A 22,594-nucleotide genomic window follows, 5' to 3' on the forward strand; every position below is an offset into this window, starting at 1 on the left:
CTTATAGTAATTTTATACAGACAATCCGAATTAGGGAATAAATTGCTTATATCGTTTTGACAACTAGCCATGAATTATTAAAAGTACGCAAACTCAAAGTCGGTCAGTGTCTCGGGATTTATTTGTCAGGTTTATATCTTAGACAGTGACACGAATTGCAATTTTAACAGTTTTTTGCTGGCAGCTAATATTATCGACCGGATTATAATTTGAACATTTTTCCCTGCGGTGGTTGCATGTAATTGACATTACTAATATTACGCTGTGGGTGGGATATGAGAAGCTGCATTTATTTTATAACCAACAAATTATTAACTGTGACGTCAAATCATAATGTCCTGGACGAGGCTGTTGTCTCCCGTGGCTTTCCTTTTGTTTGCGCCTTCTTTATTCGTTATCAAGTTTATTTCTCCCAGAACTCGTGGGACAGGGAAAAAAGGAATTGCTATCTCTGATTTTGTATTGGCTTGGGGCGTCTTTCTCCATCAACCGAATTATATTTCATATGTCATGTTTGTGTAGGATGGCTTATAGCTTCTGAACTTTAAATTTACGTGGAAATGTTCACCCGTCGTTTGAATGAAATCAGATAATAGTTGAACACAAGCATACTAGGTTGTTCTGACACAGTTGTGTCATCGTCGCCCAGTGCTTTTACCTTGATGTAGCTTGTCATAAAACAATAGTTTAGATGGAGAGGTGATAACTATGTACCACATAGCAAGTCCAATCAATTATTATTGTCAGTAATTGTTAAGGCGGGACTTTAATGGTCAGGAAATGATCTGCCTTTTACCCATTAAAGACCGGCGTCTCGTCTTCCAGATTGTGTTCTTCTATACGCCTTGTTTAAATGCTAATCCACTTCTTATTTAGTTAAGATATTCCGATAATTGTCAAAACTTTCCGTATATTGATAATCACTGCGGCAACGAAGTAAATGGGTGGAACTTGCCCCAAGCGTTGGCAACTGGGAATTATTTTTTTCAGTCCCACCCAGTTATAATCCATTAGCAAAATTGCAGACTCACGAGCATAAACACGAAGAACAAAATGGTTAATATACAGAAAAAGGATACCATATTGCATCATATTTTCATTATATATGTAGTCAGACAATCAACGCGTTTGTGGTTTCACCGCAATACGGGGTACGTAACTCTATCCTTCAATAAGCGTAATGCGGGTAAAAACATTGCATTCACATATGGGTTCACTTTTAATAAAATATAAATGCGGTAAAACTAAAACATGAAATGAAGCCCCATGCGTGTCTTCCTGTACTTTATCTAGTACAAGACTGAATATTTGTGTATGCAGAAACTACAGTGTTTTCTCGAATCAAATAAAGGAACGCGATATGGGTACAATGACAAGTCCAACATTTAATCAGTGTTGGTTTTCTTTTCAATAGAAAGAATGTATGAATAACCTTCAATAGATATTGGTCTCCAACGCCGTGCTGTTCAATAACTGCACACGCCATACACGAGTGGAGACCTCTTATAAGACCGCAACATAATGCGTTGCATCTTCGCATTTCGAGTATTTACATTCGACCGCGTTTGATATTAATATATCTAGTCATCCGACAGACATTTGGTTCTTTTGCCTTGTATAATGCATTGGTTATAATGAATAATTTGTTTGTTGGATATGCGTTTGTTTCAGCTCTGCGCTGTTAAACAACGCAGCTCGCTTGTTGGAAAGACAATCTCAACCATTACGTGTGATCCCCTTATGGTCGGCAATATAAAATTACCATATTGTCATTCATGGCCTGGGACAAACGATTGAAATTCATTACTTAAATTGGAACCCATGCACAATGTACATGTACGCTTTACAACTCCCTTGAAGGTCATTTGTGGCAGACAACAATCGTGCTAATGCAAGGTAGATGTGGCGCAATAAATCTCGTGTCATGTTTCATGGTAATGTAGCTTCCAAAAATAGATTGATTGAAATCATCATCTCTGCCATATCTTTCAATTATCTACCTGTCATACGGCGTACCACGTGACGCATATACAACATTTCCGTTTTATTGTTCTACTACAATAAAACATGAATAAATGTAATAATAAATGTATTCACTAGGGGTAGTATTAATACAAATTTATTGCATACATGTTATATCATTTTGTTTTCGAAAAATAATTAAGTAGTAAAAACTCTCATAACCAGAGAAACCTTATGTAACTTGCTGACGCAAATATATCCCATGATGACATTTTGATTATGAAATATTTAAAACGATAAATACAAAATTATTCGTAAAATAAAACGTGGATCACGCATGCTCTATTCTCAACACGTGTGATCGATTTAATTACGTTACGGTCACAATTAGTATACCCTGTTAAAACCAACATAATATCAATTCAAAATTAATGTAATGCTAATTTCGAATTAATCGCGGTAACAGTAAGTTACAGTTACAGTTACAGTAACGGAATTACTGATGAAAAGCACGTATATGCTTACTATCAAGGTCAGATCCCTAAAAAAACATTATAGTTTAAGAGAGCCCGCGGGGGATGTGTGATTTCCCCCTAAGTATCCAAAACGTCACGAAGAAAGACAAACTCTCGTAGTTTAATAGTTCATGGGAAAGCAAAACAGAACGCTAGTTCGAGTGTAATTTGAAGGGAAACATATTCAGTGTAGTGGTTCAATACGCAATAGAAATAGGTCGATAACAACATATTATGACACACTTTTCCAGCACGAAGATCAATTTATCGCGACAGGGGACACCGTACTGCACAATTGATCGAGATTGGAAATATATTGTGAAAGACAGGTTTTCATTTTCTGGCGTATTGTCGTCAATGCATGATGAAAAAAAAATCAGAACACTCATCCATAGTTTTGGCACTGAGACTTACGACTGGGGAACCAAATAACTTGGTATTGAATCAACACGGCCTGTGTACGGTGTTCGTCTTCGCGAACAAATACTTCTGATGTACTTTCCAGAATTAGGATTGAATTATTGAACGAAAATATTATTTTAATATCTGCGTTCCCTCTGCCAGCGGATGATTTGAATTCACTCTGCTTATCTCTATCTACCCTACATACTTAATAATATATAAATGCGACATACACGTCATTAACACTTACCCGGGGTCATCATCGTGTACTCAACACACTTATATCAACATTAAACTATAATTGACATGACATTGAGATTCAACTTTTGGAAGTCGCTGACGTCAGTGACTTTTAACATATAATTGTCGGCGTCCTACATATGCACGTTATGTCGTGTCCATAACGAACCAATTATTGTAGCGATTCTTCAATGACCTACCCACTATTAACCGAACTTCACTAACCAATTTCAGTAGTTGATCCGAGGTTTGCGTAGCCACGCAATAGAACGGGCACATCTGCCGACGTGTCAAATAGGCATTCGAGTTAGGAATATGTCAACAAATAAATTGCGTTGACACGGAATAAATCATCTAGAGAAACTGAATGGCTCCATTTGTGTGTATAAGACAATTATTGTCATCTAGTCGGTTGGCAGGACTGATTCTCAGTTTTGCAAATACTAAATAAATGAAACCCTATAACCAATGTTGAATTATGAATGCGGAATTTTTATCGCCATTAGGCTAACACGTGCACATCACCATGGAAACCTCTTCCTAGCAAATCAATAATGAAAGATATGCCATTGGGATGAAATTGTGGGCTAGAAAAAAAATGGAATTCAAAGCATTATATATATGACAGGAGCTGATGTACATCATCTTTGAAAATTCTTACTTTTACTCTGTGATGTGTTAATCAAAATATCTTGTGTCTGTCGGTATTGGGGCATAGATCGGTATGATATCGAATCCACGTTGGCGTTATGCTAATAACGATGGCTGCGTTGATTACTACACGTTTGTGTGACACTGACAATTCCCTGAAACAACTGGCGGGGAGTTCTAAGCCAGGTGGTTACAACAGTGCGATGAACAATCACGATTTGCATTCACAGCGAATCTCTAGGACTGTGAAGCGTGTGTTGGAAAGACCTTTGCGTAAACCTTCGGAACCCTGCAAATACTCTTTTTATAGGGTGTTATACACGCGGAGATAGTTTCTATCTTATGACTTTTATCTAAACTATAGAGGTCAGTCATGGAGCGATGGTATTCTTTACTATAATGGACGCACAATATGTCATACTATGGTGGCGTACTTGAGTATACATCTCAATACAGAGCGATGAGAGAAATTGGCGTTTCCCTTTTTTATTGAGCGACGGTAGTTTGTATGGGGTATCGAAATGATATAAATTTATAATAAGAGAGACAAAGCAAATACTGTTAGGCATTTATCTGTTAATATCTATGTTAAATCGGTTTCTGTTAATTACACAAGCTTCAATATTGGATTTCGGCCCATCAAGTAGTTCCGCGTTCGCACAATAATCAATTATAATGACAATATCAAACGCCAGCGACACCATCAATTTTTTCCGTATATTATAAAATAACAACACTGTGAAGATAACCCCAGTTGCATTTGTACATGTGAGAATAATAACATACATGTACAGTCTTAATACCGTATGAAAAAAAATTGCAAATACTAGAGTATATTCTGTTTAACGAACTATTCAAAAAAGGCAATTAAAACGAAGAAGAGGTGGAATTGAAAGACGAGATCGAAGATGGTTTCCTGGGGGTGACCATGGTAACGATGATGTTCTTGGATGACGTACCAGATGTTAATTATCATAATTTGAAGAAAAAAAAAAACAAGTCCTTCATAGAAAAAGGTTTCCAGTATCACGTGCTTAATTGATATAAGCTTTGGCGTGCTGAATGTGATGTGACGAAACGGGATCACTTTCTTATTAATTTTGTTTTTCCACACAACACGTTCACACAAATAATGTGCAATTCATGAAGCTGACACATCCCGATTCATTTATGCTGAGAAAAGAAATGAATTATTTGCATTCGCTAGATAAAGCTTGAGATCAAATGCGGCGTGTTGACTACTGAAATAAGTTCATTGTAAACTTATAAACTGAAATAATCGTCAACTTGCCTTGTATGATACAACAGGTCGACAGTTATTATAGCTCTTCGTCTTTGTTGGGATTACTTTGTGAATTACCGCGCCGATCGGGCCAGGAAACATTATCTTATCCTGGGCACGTCTCAGATGTAAATGTGGATGGGTTGAATGAATCATCCCTTTGCTGACAGCTGTTTATATCGAATGGGGTCTAAGTCGTTCACCTGGGAACAATTACAGACGCGAGACAGATTTAATACCCGATGCGATCGATACCTGACCGCACAGTCTAGCTCATTTCAATAATGTCAAACCCATGGGGGACAACCTAAAAAGAGGGGGATTCGAAGGACTATATTTAGCCTGAAAACATTATGAAAGCAATTGTTAAAATCATTCTTCTGTGTGACTAGAAAGGTTATTTGGCGTTTCACTTGAAATTCAAACGCGATAGGCACGGCGTCCTTGGCGCGTCAACAAAAGTCAAAACACCAGTTTGATTGTCGAGATGTTTTAATGTAACGACGTTGTAGTGAAATACGACATCTAATTTATTAAAATTACTACGAAATATACATTATGGCATATTCATATAGAACAATGGTCGTCGCGACCGCCTGTGTTAGGTATGGGGCTATTACATGTAACAGGGTTGATTCACGTGGGCAAATGCGTTTAATTTAATATAAATAATAACACGGTCACACAAAAAACAAAACAACGGCTATTTTACTTAAGTGTTTAATAAATATTCCGCTATGGATGTCAATGAAACCTATAGCTGAAGCTGTTTCGGAGTACCACTCATCGACTGTGTCCACAACATTCAATTACGCGTAAGGACGCTTTGACATTTCGTTCTTTTAATACCATTCAAACTGTACCACTATTCAATAAAACGGCAAGTTCAAATACATGTACTTGTCAAACACATTAGCAATGTGTTCAAATATGCCTTGGTAAAATCAAGTGCATGTTTTTGCTGACGGTTGTCTCCGTCTCAATTCTTTGTGAACATGTTGTCTATTGCATTGTGGCGGTGTCTACAAACAAAAAACGTGGCGGTAAATGGGTCTATTTTTCTAGTTGAGAGCGCGAGAGTCGCGAGTCTTATTCTTTTCTCCAAAAAGAGTTCCATTCTATTGGAAAGTCTCGTTATTTTGCCGACCACAACGAGATGTCGGCGTCCATTTACATTCAAGGTCTATGTAATTGCCACATACAAAGGTACAAAGTATGGTACCTTCATCATTCTCCGTATTTACTGAGCCTCATCAAACACCGTGACAGTAAGATGTATTGTACCATCTAACGGTTGATTCATTGAACTGAACTGAGCTGAGATTGGCATGTGTTTGTGAATCTGCTACAAATGTGTCCCTTTGCGTTTATCCTCATTATAAAAGCCAAGATATTGTCTAATGGCTCAAAGTGTGCCATCGTTAGACGCACAGACGTATGTATTTACTACGAAGAATCGCTGTCAAAATATCATCAATATATCTGTATTGTGTCAGGCAATAACCAATATAACCTCGTCTATTCATCGATGGAATGAAGAAAAAAACAGGGTTTCTGCACGTTGCAATATTAAAGATGCTTTCACAGAATACACATATGTGAAGCGATGACAGTGTATCATCTACATATTGGGGCGAATTGAATAACATTTTCGTGCACAAAACAGGTTTTGTTATTTCAGCACTCAAGTTTTACGAATTTTACCTACATTTAAAAAATAAAGTTTAACTTTAATAATATATATAATAGTTGGTTACTATAACCACTAGTAGCTGATTCAACTGTTGACGCATAAATATGGCGATACTGTAGAAAAAGCCGCACAATTTTTGAAAAAAATATCTGGTTAACGTCCCCTCTTTGTGAGAAATAGCATGTATATACTAATCACAATTATGGGTTCTCCTGTACCAAATTTCCAGCTTACTAGTTGTTTATATTTAGACAGGCAATCTAAATTAAAACTGCCAGCTGTGTTTTACAAAAAAAAATTGTACCTGTGTTCAGTTATTAAATTACGGCACGGTACTTGTTTGTATATACAAAGCCACACATATACCACGGTATAATAACCCATCAGAATCATACACAGAATTAAAAAAAAATCGTGTAATGTCAAAGTTTGAATGCAATAGCACAATGTTCCATGTCAATCTGTTGCCGTGTTTTTCAGTTGAATCATGTAGCATACATACGTCATCACTCAATACATTGGACATTTTGATAATAAGGATATATGACCGGTATTAACACGCGGAAATGACTAGAATAGTAAAGAATGGGAACTTACCTTGCTTTTAATGCATTTCCGTACCTTAATAAGATGTTCGTAGTTTTAGTATTATTATATGTGAAACGCGTCCTACTTGAGGTTAATACAACCATTACAATCAATTTATCGCACTTGCGCCATGTTTTTTTTTCCTTGTTGAGAAAATACAACTGTATATGACTGTGCGTCGCCAAGGTTACTACGCTGTTGGCAACACCAATATTGATGTGTTATATGTCAGCTCACTGTTTTCATTTTTTTTCCCACAAATAAGATGGGTGTATCGTCCATTACAGTCGTTCATAATGTACTCGTCTGGGACGTGAGATTATCTGCTGGATTATGTCCTATTTAACATTTTATTTTATTTTGCTTAAAAGAAATTATTCCGTTGTGATATTTCGAACTCGTACAAAGATCTTGAATGTATGAAGAGTCGTTTTTTTACTATGCTTTTGAGAATTGAGATTTCACATTTTAAAGGATATTGTTTACGTGTTTGCATGAAATTCAATGCGTCTATGCAAATCTTCTCCTGATAATTGGCTAAGGCTTAAAAACTAACCTTGAACGTGTTTTCTATTGGGGTGTGTTGACGCTTGTTGAGTGAAAAATTCGAACTCACTGAAGACTATATTTTCAAATTAATACACATCAATTCCATACACGTCAAGTGCTGTAACCCGGATGTCAGTTGTCATACTGCTAAAGACATTATACAAAACATACGTTGGGTAGTGACGCAACAAGCGCACGTATTTGTTACAATAGAAAGGAGAAAATAACGTTTTTCAATACATAAAATTTCAAAATGGCTGACTTCGTCGGTTTGTTCACTTCATATACCGAATACACTCATCATCCTAACAACTTATAGTACTTTTCCGATTTTTTGGAGACATTCTGGTAATAATCAGAAATTTCGTAATCACGATGATTCGATTGTTTTGGCATAATATACATCTTTAATGAGTGAAATCTAAAAACAAGAAAAACTAAATATATTATTTTGTTATAAAATGTAAATAAATGTACGTACGAATTAATTTCTACTATATAGAACGCATTGACTATTATATTGCAAAATAATGTTATTAATATAAATGTCGCTGCCTAACGAAAGGTACAATGTACTTGCAATACACTAAAACAGTCTGCTGTTTAAATATGTAATGTTCTATAAATATGACTAATGTTCCAATTTATAATTTGGTTATTTACAAAACTGCTCCATTAAGTAACTTTATTTAACGTGATCAGACAGGGTCTGTATTGTTTCTGGTGAAACATTCGTTACCTAACAAACGTAATGTATACGAATAGCAAAAACATACCGCATGTTTTAGATTTTTAAAGAGCGAACAAGTGAACACGTTTATGAACGAACAAATCGCCACACATTGTACGTGTTTGGGCGCAATATGGGGGAATGGGACAAATGAACGTTACTGAAATATTCATTATCATGATAGCGAACTAGCGAAAATAAATTGAGAAATTTAAAATGTTGTAAGTTTCTTGCGTAGGTCATTTAACGGAAATAAACAAATAAAGCGATATTATTTTGAAAACCCGTTCCTAATGACGCTGGTTTAGTTTGAGTCGTGAAACAATTTCGTGGATATAACAAGTGCGTGATTGCTAAACGTTATTTAATTAAGGTAGTATTGGCTAATGCACACACCGTAACGATGTGTTCAAGAAAAGCAGTAATCACACAATGCAATAAGCCTGTATAAAATCCTCTTATTTCGTGTATGTCTTCGGACGGAATTGTGTGTTACTCAAGATAACGTAATTTTCAGCAACGTACATTCAAAATCATCAATTGTGACTATTTCCGCGTGAACATCTCATAATTGAATTGTTTTAAACTCAACTATCAAATGATTTTGCAATCTATGATAACGCACATTTCATTTCATTTCCGTGTGAACATCTCATAATTGAATTGTTTTAAACTCAACTATCAAATGATTTTGCAATCTATGATAACGCACATTTCAACTCAGTATAGTAGATTGTATTCTGAGCGTTTTTGACTGACACGTATATTATTTTCGTGTGCTCATTTTAGGCCCCAAGTAATTATTATTTTCTGTGCATGAATATTTCACTTTAATAACGAGCTAATAATATAAAGGCATTGTTTATTCAGTGAGAACAAACTAAAGAAGCCGAAAATATATACTACATCCCTTTTTCAGGCGTGTCCAGCGAGTTGAAAAGAATGAACAGATCGGCGTACGATTTAAAAAAAATCCCTAATTCGATAGACGCGCTCGTTATGTGGATTTGTTCCCACAGCATAATTCATTATTCTACTTGTTGATTTGAGACGCAGAGTCCAGAGAATTTTATGTACAACACTCTGTACATGCTAGCGCGAGAAAGGCATTAGCCAGTACCTAATTATGCATTGCGAAGAACTGCATCTTTAATGTATATATCACAAATAATTTGCGATATTTTATGGTAATTTATTAACATGGTCGATATGCATAATTAGCAGGATGTAATTCATTTCCCCTAAATTCGAAGGGTATTTTTGATCTTAACTTAATTTGAATGTACGATACACAATGTTTGTAATCTACGTTACATATTCAGTATAAAATTATATATAATCCTACGATATTTTCTCTTAGCTTGACGTCAGCAAATACGAGTGATCACTGTCAGAGTTTTGTATGAATCCGAGCCGCAGGCGACGATTGGTATGTTGACGAATGTATGTTGACGTCAACTTAGCGCGTGCCACGGTGTGAACGCCCTGTGCTGTGTGGGGATTTTACACGTCCGCGATAATTGCTCATATTCGTTTGGATTTTTTAAAATGGTCAAACGGTTTGTTTAACTCCGGAAGCCCCGGACAACGTTCAGACAGCGCCAACGATAGGTAGTATGTGACGTATGTGCGTTTTTATCTGCCCGTCTTACGTCACACTCTGGTGGCATGTGGTATAGGAGAGCGAACTGCCATATCAGGTGAAATATTTCAGTGTGATAGAATTTACACTCATTCACACTTTAAAAGTAAAAGCCGACTCTAAACGCGGATACAGTATGTTTGAAATTACAATCAAATTGATATTGATATCCAATGTCCTTGGATTTGATTTATGAACATTCTTACCAAAACAAACATTGTTACGGAAAGGATAACTGAATACAAGTTGTTCAACGAAGTTTCGTTTTGGGATTTTGCATTATGAAATCACTATCTACCGAAAAATAGTACAAGAAACACTACGATAAAGAACACTACGTTTTCGACATTGTGAAATTCTTTCATTTTCAGGGAGAAAACCCCCCAAAAAACTGATTCTGACAAGATAATTCAGAAAATTATATTAAGAATAATTCATAACGAAATGTATTCCCTGTGCACCTATAACTAATTTTCATAATTACCAATTACACAAGATGATTACAGAAAAAAAGATAATTTGCTATATTCTCTATATTTTTCCTTTCGTTTGTCTAGAATAATGACTGAAGAAGAAGCTGAATAAAATTACAAACTATGTAGTGTGTTCAACAGCAACTGTGTATGAACATTAACTTGAATAAATATGATTTTACTTGGTAAAAATACTGTTTTTTCTGCATAAAAACGAAAAAATTTCACAAGGTCAAAAACGAAAAGTCTTTATCGCATTTTTAAGAGTACCATGCATGTTCAGTGATGTTTTAACAATAACACAGTTGTATTCCATCCCCATATAAGTGGTTCCAGAACAATTTGGATTCACGTGTGCGAGGTTTTAAAACGCTGCTTAAATGTTGATGATTTAACATACTTTTATTGTTTGGATTTTCTTATCGCCAATTGCACCTCCTTATTGTATTTAATAACAAAGAGGCATGCACATGTAGGCCACATTTCTTAATCAATGATCACATTTCTTTCGAAAACACACTCTTAATCATTAATCAATTTCCCCAAGTGAAATACATCCAAGTTGATTTGTCTATTACAACATGGATGTCGACTCTGCACTGTTATATACAGCTATACATACACAATTAGCGCCCTCACATTCGATGCTATTCTAAGGGGTCAAACATGTCAACGGTTACTTCATGGTTCAGTTACTAACACTTTCTCATGATTTATATGTAAACTGATCAATATAAATACCATTTACAATTATGTTCGTTACGCATTGAAAAGAGATCACAGTATTAAGCACCGACTTCCGCCATTTAAGGTTGTGAAATCATTGCATTTTCCGTCTTGGTGTTCACTTTTCGCAATTAAATGTTGTTAGGTTAACTATTATGATCCGTAAATACCCATGGCTTAATAATCAACACAGTTAATGCGGCATATATATCAAGCTTCGGTACATTAGCAAGGCACGCTACACATTATTATTTAATCTGTTGATTCTAATCTAATAATTATTCAAAAGATTAATATATTTACATATACAATCCCATGATACTCACTCTTGGATTGACGTCACCAAACAAGAGGGATTACCGCCAGACTTTTTGTGTTAATCCGGGCCACAGGCGAAGATTGGTGCTACTACGGTGGTATTCAAGTGTGTCTAATTACGTCAGACTAAGAGACATTATCACGTGATTGAGTATTTATCACATGAATATTATCACTGTTGGAGAAAAAGATGAAATTGCGGGGTGTTTAAACTGGAACTTTTGCTTAAATAACACCGAATATAAATATATCATGGCGCGCGCGTTAATTTTGTTGACGCAACGGTGTTCTATTTCACGCGAACGTCTTGTGGACGCTTTTCTCAATTCGCTAGGATTTCATATTTTGGGGAGGTAAGGAATATTTAATTCCGAAAATAAACACATGAGCTCGCCAAAATGAACCATAGTTATCATAATCTGTAGTCAGCGGACTCTATATAAATCTACGAGTAATGTTCTCGCAGTATGTGACGTCAAACTATGTGATATGCATTTTTGGTCTGTCTTGCATTACGTCACACTGTGGAGACATGTACGTTTTGCAAGTGATATAGGCATACATACAACCGCTGTCCTTGGCCACGTATGTTGCTCGGTGTCAGTCGTCACATCGTAGTTACTACTAGTAATTAAAAATACACACGTTCTTCTAAAAAAATATTTGCCCGTATCTTGCTCTAATGCTGGTTCCGTATATGATCAGCAAAAAATACATTACACGTGTGACACCCGTAATGCCCGAGGTTATACACGAATATACAAATCCCGACGAAATGAGGTGTTCCCGTATTTAAATGACAAGGTGTCGACAGCAGAAAGGCTAACACAAGAAGGAAACATATATATATATGTATCATGTGTCAACAAACACGACACACGTACACCGAATTATTTAGTTACTCGACACAAGCTAATAGAACAACATACTCTCTTCGATAGAAAAGTATCTAATCTTTACGACGGACTGATTATATATGGTCAGCAAAAAAAAAAAAAGACAAAACAATTCAGAATTACTTTATTTATAATGCGTGACACAAATTGTCGTCGCATATTCACGGACCAACAATTGAAATTTTTACATAATGAAAATATATATTCCCCTCTGTGGTTAGGTTTGTATATTATCTTAATGGCAAATACTTTTCCGTAAAACACTGTCAATGTTTTCAATACATCAGTGCTGAGTGTATTACGTTTATTAAGACGTGTTATTTTTTTTATACATTACTTAAAGTCATGAATTATATTACGATTAGATGAAGCGGAACATATTTTTTCTGACTGGCACGATAATTTTACTATTTTTGTGATTTGCGCAAATAACCTCAACAATTCAATCATAACCGTGTTAGGGGGACAAGTTAATCAATGCTCGAGCCATTAATACTACACTCCCTGTTCACTATCTCGTGTTAATCATGCGATTAACGCGTGGCTATTGTGCTTCGAGCATCCGTCGTGGGTTGTCTGTAAAGAATAACAGCTTTCCCGAAGTTATAAACAATATAACCCGTCCCTTGTATTAGATGGGTTTTTCTGGTTGCAGATTACAAGCAACGCGCATGAACAGAGACAATATTAGTATATATAGAACTGACATACCCGCGTTTTTTACATCAACCCCAGTAGAGGTCTAGAAATATCTGTCAATAACATTTGTTCAGTTACGTCTCCGTCAGTGGACGAGCCCGGAAATAAAAAAAAAATGCGTGCATTGACAGACAGGAAACAAACAACTCAAGTCGTCAAGTGATTTACGTATAATTGATTTTAATCGTTCGTAAATCCGTACAGGTGGTCTTGTATATGACGTCAAAATACAACCAAAATGATTTGGATATAAGCATATAAGCATGGTCATTCATCGCTTTTTATTAATATTTCTTTTCTGAATGTACCACAATAAGCCGTATTCACTTAGAAAATTGCTTTCAATAGAATCAAGGTATACTCTTGTTATCAAGGTGACCTAGTTACAGGTCATCCGATGTTCGCTATGTTGTTACAGTAATATATTGGCATAATAACATTAAGCCTATTAACACTGACGTCACTCCCATGTCGCGTTAATTTTGACACTATATTTTTCATTGCTTACTATGCTCTAAACATTCTTTACACCCAGCAGCTCGTAAATTTGTAATATTATTGGGAATCAGAAACTCTCTCTACACAAGTGTTGTTAAAAGTCAATAAAATATATATTTCCTAATCAATTCGTCACAAAAATATGGTAAAAGCTTTTTGTTTTGACGTACAATTATAACCTTCGGGAGAAGGCGAAGAATAATATGCGGCTATTATGAGGATACCTCAAGGTATGCACGAAGACTGTACAGCGGGAGTAGCGACAGACGCGCAGCGGAGGTCGATGCAACGACGTACTGTCTTCGTGCATTTTTTGAGGTATCCTCGTAATAACTTTATTATTATACATCTTTTTCTTCCAAGGATACATCATGGGAATGCCGAAATCCAACATGTTTAGACGAGAATCCGCAAACTTCTTTGTGTGGAGTCCGGTCAAACCCCGGTGACAGCCATGTTTTTTTTATTATTAGAGGACGCTTACGTGTGTAATCATTCCATATTTTGGATTCGCATTTTCTAATATGGTAGCATGAAAATACCCCGTAAAATACCGCAAAATTACGACACGCTATAACCTATGGCGTTACGGTGACAGATGTAAAATAATACCGTCTATGCAGACACCGGTATACTACTAATGTATGTGGGCCATATACGTGATGGATTGGCTTCACAATACGACTGAATAATACACCCTGAATACGTGGAAGCGATATGTATTTCGAAATAGGCGCAATATATATCAACTGAAAAAAAATTTCCCAGCCAATAATTCACTGTGTTTTGCCTACAAAGTATTTTTACTTTTCCTATCAGGTCACTTAATCGAAGATTCTAATTTGAGTTCTGCCATCGTCTCTCTCATCGATACATCCATGAAGTGTGGTGACGGTCGTAATCCTAAGGATATGCTCATGATACAAAACGCTCGCAAAAAAAAAAACACGTCAGTGAATTCTAAATTTTATAAATGTGACATACTAGTAGTCACATGGATTTTTTTTAGTTTTAATATATTTTAAATAAAGATGAGTTTAATTAAGTCCTATTTTATCAACAAACTCCCGCCTTGCACGAACTTGAACAATTGGATTTACGAATCATGTTTGATTTATTACGCAATTTGAAGATAAATTCCATTTTACAAAATGATAATAGACATCAGGAAGCTGAGTAAGAAAATTGACATCCTTTCGCCTCAATACAAGGAGTCAATCTTTTTGAATTCGAGTGTCCATTAAATAGTACAATACGTGCTTTCCATAGTGAATGTTAAACATTACCATGACGACCGAAATGTGCGTTGACATTAAATATATCGTTAAATATATCTTCAATATCGACGAATTTGCTAAACAGCAGACTATAATAAGAATAATCGAAATGTCATATAGATTCGTCACGTTTTACATGATAGTGCATGGGCCTTTCCCCCACGAAGTAGTATTATGTCGTAATTGGCATGTTCCAGATATTTGTCTTCTTGTCAGCAAGGTTTACACAGTGTCATAATACACATATACGTCAATTTGAAATATATTGTCTTCAACCGACACAATACGTGATACTCTGATAGCATTGTCACTAGCACCAACAACATTCTGTTTTGTAATACATTCCTCGTCCCAATAATTTATAACAAGGGTCAGTCCGTTTTTGACTACATTATACAGCAAGAACTGGAACTGAAAGAGTTATCACACAATTCTATAAAAGTTTACAATCGTCACAAGGTGATAATGATAATAGAAGTATATTGTACTCAATACAATTAGATAATCGGATAATAGGATAATCGTTGTCAAGGAAGCTGCTATATTGTCACAATACGTGCATTTCTTTTAATAGGCAGATAATTACCTTGGAATATTTTACATAGTGCAAACCCTGGTTTCCACGTTACCCGCACGTCATCAATTGTACATTACTATAATTATGAACAACGAATTCTCGTTGTAAAGGTTATCGCACTTTTTAGGCAATGACAATTTTAATCAGATATATATGTATTGTAAACATGGCAATCAATAAATTTTCTTTAGCGTCTTGTCAACCTTTATTACATCGTCATAAAAGGTGGATCTTTTTTTTCGTAATTGTAGTTCGCACGTTTGTGTTTGATTTGAAAGCTGTAAGTGTAGTGCAATGGTTTATTTATGGTGATAGGAAGACCATTTACTGAAAGAATCAAACACTATTATCCCGTAAAATGTACGAATTTAGAGATTTTCGATGGGCTGGCTTATCAGTAAATAGCCAACGTCTTAAATACGTTAAAGTGTGTTTTCGTCTTAAAAACGGCATCTATATTGTCATGCATTTGATGAAACTTAAATTTATAAACGCATTTTAGTCTTGATGGAATAACAGACACACATTTATCATATTTGTGGCGAAAAGAACCAATCGATCGATTTATCAGATTCACCATCGTCCACTTTATTAAATTTATTGTCACGTCAGTTTTCAACGTCATTGGATTTATATTAAAATGTAATAAAGATCGTCATTTAATGAATATATTATTCAGATATATTGATAATTGACCTTCTTCTCTATTGTTGGTCAACGTAGGGAAAGGTAACACAGATTATTATTTCGAATATTCGTCCAAAGCTTGTGGTAGTACGCCATTCATACAGTTTTCTGTCAGACCTGAATAATTTTGCAATGACGTCATATTTCCCCCAACGCACACGTCCGTGAAATGAATTAAACATTAGCAACTATAAAGTAAAAAATATTCAACTTATTTCGTAAATGTATGATTGCATTAAATAATTAATGACAATTCGTGAATGACATTACTATTATTAAGGCAAATCATCTTCCCGAAATTGTTCAATTACAACACTGGATAAATCATGCTGATCAATATCTCAAGACCTATGATATACGCATGCGCAGTTATTACAAATAATATGTAAGAAGGTCAGTAAAACCCATTTCTATAGCACACATATGTGTCCGTGTTTTAGTTGCCTATACAATGACAGTATCCATTTACTCAGTGGTGTCAAGGTTCGTTGCTCGACCAGTTGGTTTCACTGTAACTATCATTTTTCAATTATGTGATATTATTTGGTTTTATTTCTTAATATACTACCACGTACTGTATGAATAAAGAAGTATGTATGCCGAAATGACAAACACGTATGCGGTTTCGCAACAGCATTTTGAAAGACAAAATTAACTTCACCGCGGCAATGTTTGTTTCATTACAGACGCATTATTCACGCGAATCTCTCTAGTATATTTCTGCTCTAATATGATTACATTAGTCCGACAATTCGACAAATACCAACAATATGGTATATTTAAAAGCAAATACAATTAATCTGATAATTTCAGATATTTCATACAAGATTTTAATATTTGGTCATCTAAGATCTGTTCGCTGTATTATGGGTATTTACTTTAAAATATAAAGTTGAATTTAAGTGTACTTCAGTTTCCCTGTTCCAGTGTTAATTTGTATGATGATTAATTGATGCAAGCAAGCAAGAATGAGCCACTGAGCTAATTTAAACAGAATATTCGCTCATAACATCTTACAGCATTTTGAATTTGGTCGTTGTTTGAGCAGTGTTGAAATATTGTTTCGAGCGACTTGTTAATGTGCGCCCTCACATGTCAGTGGGTTTGAATACGTGCTTGTTCAGCTGTCTAAAAAAGACGAGAAAGTGGGGAAAGTAAGTAATCCCCTATTAACAATAGATAGCTGACATGAAAACAAAACTAAGTAATTATTTCCCGTACTACTTCGTTCATTGTGAAATACAAAGATTAAATTTAGTTATTTTCACTCTATTTACCCGTTATGCGTTTTCTTGAAAATATAATATACAATATAAATTTGTTTTATAAATATGTTTTCTACATAAATCATTTTAAATAAATATAAAATAGTTAAAGAAAAGTAACCTTTCAATATCTTTGATTGACACCAATAGAGGTGTAACAATAATTGTATATGTTCTTGATGTTACCTCTCGAATCTTACCGATGAGGGCGGTAAAACGAGTAGATAATTTAAAACAACAATTCCTTCTTAATAATAATGCCTTCCTTTCTTTTTTCTAACTCTAGATGAAGCTTTCACAACTGTTGTCCTGTGTGACAGAACGAATCCACAATTGGCGTGTTTTGTGTATGTGTGTAAATGAAACTTCAGGCGACAACAGGATGTGTTTTATTCGTTTTCAAACTGAAACACTGTTACTACAGTGCGCATAACAAGTTGCAGTCAATTGTTTTAGCCCCCAAAATCGTGAGTCCAACCCGTTTTGTTGAGTAAAAAAGCGGGAGCGGTGATGGGTTCAAGGGAAAAAAATACAATGGCAACAGTACTTGAAACGAAACAAAGGGCTTGAAAGAAGAGAAATCAATCCGACAAAACACTATCCTCTTTCTATGACTAGAATATTTCATTCAAAATATCAGTAAATAAATGGTCCTTCATTCATTGTAATATAATGTTAAAGTTAGATACAGAATGTTTTGTAAGAATCGAAGCCAAAATTGGAATGAAATTCGTTTTCACACAAATGTCACTATGAGCAGAAATGAATTCGATCCCTAACCAATTCCAAAATAACGAATGTAATAAATCAATTATATGTAAATAACCAGAGTGCAATTCGCGTGGGTAAAATATTAAAATAAATCCGGTATGACGATTGTGGATTATAACGTAATTGCATTCAGACATGATTTCAGTTTACGCTCATAGATTCAATGAATAATAGTCACACAAAATATGTTCGTTTCTCGTTTTCACATCGGCAGTTTATTTAACAAATCAATCGATCAATCCATCAATCACCCAACCTGCTAGTCTCTCAATCAGTTAGTAAGTAAATTAATCAATTAATCTATCAATACGTGTACAATGTTTATGTTTACTCACAATGTGTTTGTCAAAATGCAATTCCCATATTGAAAATTAATACAACATACTAAAAAGTAAAACAATATTTGCGGCATAGAAGCACTTTGTCCCTACAGGGCGTTACATATTAGGAAGGTGTATTGGGTATTCGAGTAATAATGTGACTGGCATTTGAACATTGTGTTTATCTAATTAGCGCTCATTCCCAGAGTTTTGCAGTGACGAATATACTCTTCTGTCATTTTTCCTTTTCTTTGCGGTCCATCTAGGAAGGCTTTGATCCGTGGTAATGACGAAACCTTGTTTTGGAAGGCCTGAAAACACAAATAGTACCCATTTAAAAGACATTAAACATTTATCACCTGCAACTGAGTGGTATATGATGTGTCCCTTTGATGTGAAAATTATTTTCCGAATCGCAGCCCGATTTTTTGTTATTTCGAATTCAGGAGTTTACCTGTAGTGGTTGAACATATGGGGTCTCAATCTGACACAACAGTTCTGGGTCAATAGTACCATAAAAGGGAATATTTAAAGAGAATATTCGCAGCCCGAATTTTACAGTTTAAATTTTTTTGTTATTTCGAATTCGGGAGTTTACTTGTAGTGTAGTGATTTAAATATCTGGGACCTCAACCTGGCACAACAGTGCTGGTCAATAATTACCATAAAAGAGAATATTTATCCTGTTTCAATGTTGTTATTGACAAGAGTATTTTATATGCGCGTTTGTTTACGAGTTCAAATCGTGCCCTTCATTTCTGCGCGTACGTCGTACAATGAAAATATTTAAAAATGTTGTTATCTGTATTAGAAATATTGTTATGATTGTCGTGGCAACCGTAAATATTCAACATTTTGAATTTTGATGGTGTGTTTGCCTGGTTCGTCGTACTACATACGCCAATAAAGTGAACTAATTTGCATAAACTGAGGGGTATATTGTTTATTCCATTCCATTTGAATGACTCTCTTCCAATCAGCATGACGTACTAAAATACTAAAGATGACAATAATAGTTGTCATTGATTAAAATAGGAAGTTGTATTTTGATATACACATGTGCCTTTTCAAAATAATTAGAGTTCAGAGGTCACCAAAAGTATTTATCCATATGTGACAGATTTGTAAAGATTGAATAAACAGAAAATATTAAACGAAATGACATTCTTTAAAATAATTAATTGTACAAGATATTGTGAAAGTCTAATTAACCATGCAAAGCTTTAAATATCATACGACAATTATTTAAACATTTCGTCCAATATTAGAATTATTGTGTATACAGTACAATTAGTATTTTGTGTCATTTTTCTTGTATTTACATGATCTTTCTATTTAATTATCACGTTATAGACGATATAGAAACTTAAGCCACAGGGGAAAAGGTGGGGATCCTAAATCAATAAATTGTTGCACTCGTACACTCGTGTAATTCTGTAGGGGTCCTTATTTTAGCATTAGATGTATTATTTTTAATTCCTCTTTGCTCAACAAATTTTTTTTTGAATTCGTTTTATTAGGATTAGGATTCGCTTCGATTTTTTTTAATTATTATTTTACTTGGCATTATTTAATGACACTCACCTTTAATTTCGGGAAATCGTCCAGAACACCAGGAATGTAATCATCGCAATTCAGCAAGCACTCCAGTAAAGTTAGGTCCACCATAGAAATATTGTCTCCCACCAAATAACCAGATGTGCTTCTAGAAACCTCCTGTTAGTTTAAATTTGTACTTAGAAACTTTATCAATAGAATCTTTAAGTTATTCTTCTTTTTAAAGAAATTCGGTCACTTGCGACAATTTATCATGCTTGTGTAAATAGGGTAATCATCAAGTTATGAAATTGTGAAAATAATTGGGCAATACCGCCAGACATCGCATACTGAGATGAAGCATGTAGGTAAACATATCGGTTAACCCCCTCTTCTCGGATTTCACCATTATAAATGTTTTCCTAAGATGTATACATTGTCATAGATAGGTAGATAAAGTCAACCGAATAGACACTCAATTAACTACCAAGTAGTTGTTTTGACGGTGCTGACCCCGGCCACGGTGTGCAACCTAAGCCCCCGGCCTTATTAATTCAAACTGGAATCTGCCGAATGGTGTCCAGTAGTCACGAACTTATTACAGAATTAGGAATAAACAACAACAGAACTAAAGAATTGACACTGCTTAGAACAAGAAATATAATGACATTGGTATACATTTACTGCAATCTGTAAAACAACAGTAAAATCAGGAAACCCTCATACTTACATTTTCAAATATTGGTAGATATCTAGGTAATATCTTTTCTCGTATCTTCTTCAAATCGTCTTCAGTAGAGGCTGTTACCCATCCAACGCCTATGAATGGACGTAAAAAGTCCCTGGCGCCTTCATTCAGCATATCAATTCTACAGTAAAATGCAGACTGTTTACATTCAGCCGTGTCCGTATTGCTTGATTAAAATACACTACAAACGTCCATAAAGGTGAAAGGGTCGTATATACAACTAATCAACGCAATTAAGAGATTAATTTGAGTTTTGTGAACACACGTTGGCATTGCCATAAAAGTATATAATCAACTCGTTATTACACGGGAGACTGGTTTCATAAATGGGGAATGCGGGTGGTCACACTTAGATCTAGATATATTATTCGCTAAAATGAGCTATCAATTCTGCTCTTAGAAATACAGGCAATTTACATGAATACATGTATATAGGATATTTTGAACGCGTTATCTTAATATATACCAATACTGATAGCGTGATATTGATAGCATACTATGAACGAATCACCAATACACTAATGATTACTAGAGACTGTTCATTGCATGTCTGAGCTCAAACACCAGGCCTTGCCATTGTTTACACATATTCAGAAGAAATTAAGTTCTTAGTTCATCTATACTGTAACAGACATGTTTCTTCTGTATGCAGTGTTTGATTTAGAAGATCAACGTGAATAACAGTGAGTGACTACGTTTAAATACACGTGTGGTCATTTTACATACATGGTTTACAAGATGGCCAAGCGCGCGTGGACCACACCATGATTTTTGTGGATTGTGGTTACTCCCTCTATGTGTAATCTCAGGTATATTGTTGGCAAAGCAATAAATTGATGATGACATTAATGAATATAGCCTGAATGGAAAACTTTACAACTATCGAATTTTAAACACAACTCAAAAATTAAACGTATGCTCAGCTTACCTTGTTTTCTCTTCCAGTGTTTTACCTTACATGTCGTATTTTCTGGCAATATACCGAATGATAGCGTTGGTTTGTACCAATTTCATGCCATCAATTTCCAGCAATGGGACTTGCATGAATAGAAGATCACCGGCTGAAAATTATACATTAGAGTAAAGGTAGTTAAAATGTAATGACCATATACATGTTACGAGTGTCCACCGCCTACAGTTTTAGTCAACAAACACGCTTTTTCGTTCGTGTTGGCTGACTTTAACTATAGAGGAAATATTCTAACGTTGTATATAATTAAAAAGCACCATATCGCCTACCTTTCCGTAAGGTTTCAAAGTGTTCTAGATTTTGGAGAAATGTTTCCTGAAAATATGAATAAAATGAAATCATTACAAAAAAAAATGTTATGACATGACATACTCCGCCTATTTAATAGTAAACAAACGCATAATGAGTCAGACATTTTGTATCAGAACCTTAAACAAATGTTAATATGTGAAACATGATGTATAATGTTGTTAAGTTTGATTCCAATCAGTCTGGCATGTCAGAAATATGGCTCTAATAAAACAAAAGTTTGAATCAAATTAAACAAAACAAAAACAAATCAAGGTACCCCTATGTCTA

General features: G+C 35.0%; 1 pseudogene across 1 annotated transcript; it reads right to left on the bottom strand.

Moving 5' to 3' along the window:
* Positions 1 to 18,629: 18,629 nt before the first annotated feature.
* LOC144360552 (glutathione S-transferase alpha-5-like) lies at positions 18,630 to 22,089 on the bottom strand (annotated as a pseudogene). The gene is made up of 4 exons (XR_013422269.2): positions 21,974 to 22,089; positions 21,028 to 21,166; positions 20,346 to 20,477; positions 18,630 to 19,072 (listed from the first exon to the last, which is right to left on the bottom strand). The product of XR_013422269.2 is annotated as a glutathione S-transferase alpha-5-like (transcript).
* Positions 22,090 to 22,594: the final 505 nt, after the last annotated feature.

This window comes from Saccoglossus kowalevskii, chromosome 9 (assembly GCF_978046115.1).
Source record: "Saccoglossus kowalevskii chromosome 9, keSacKowa6.1, whole genome shotgun sequence".
NCBI classification, from domain to species: domain Eukaryota; kingdom Metazoa; phylum Hemichordata; class Enteropneusta; family Harrimaniidae; genus Saccoglossus; species Saccoglossus kowalevskii.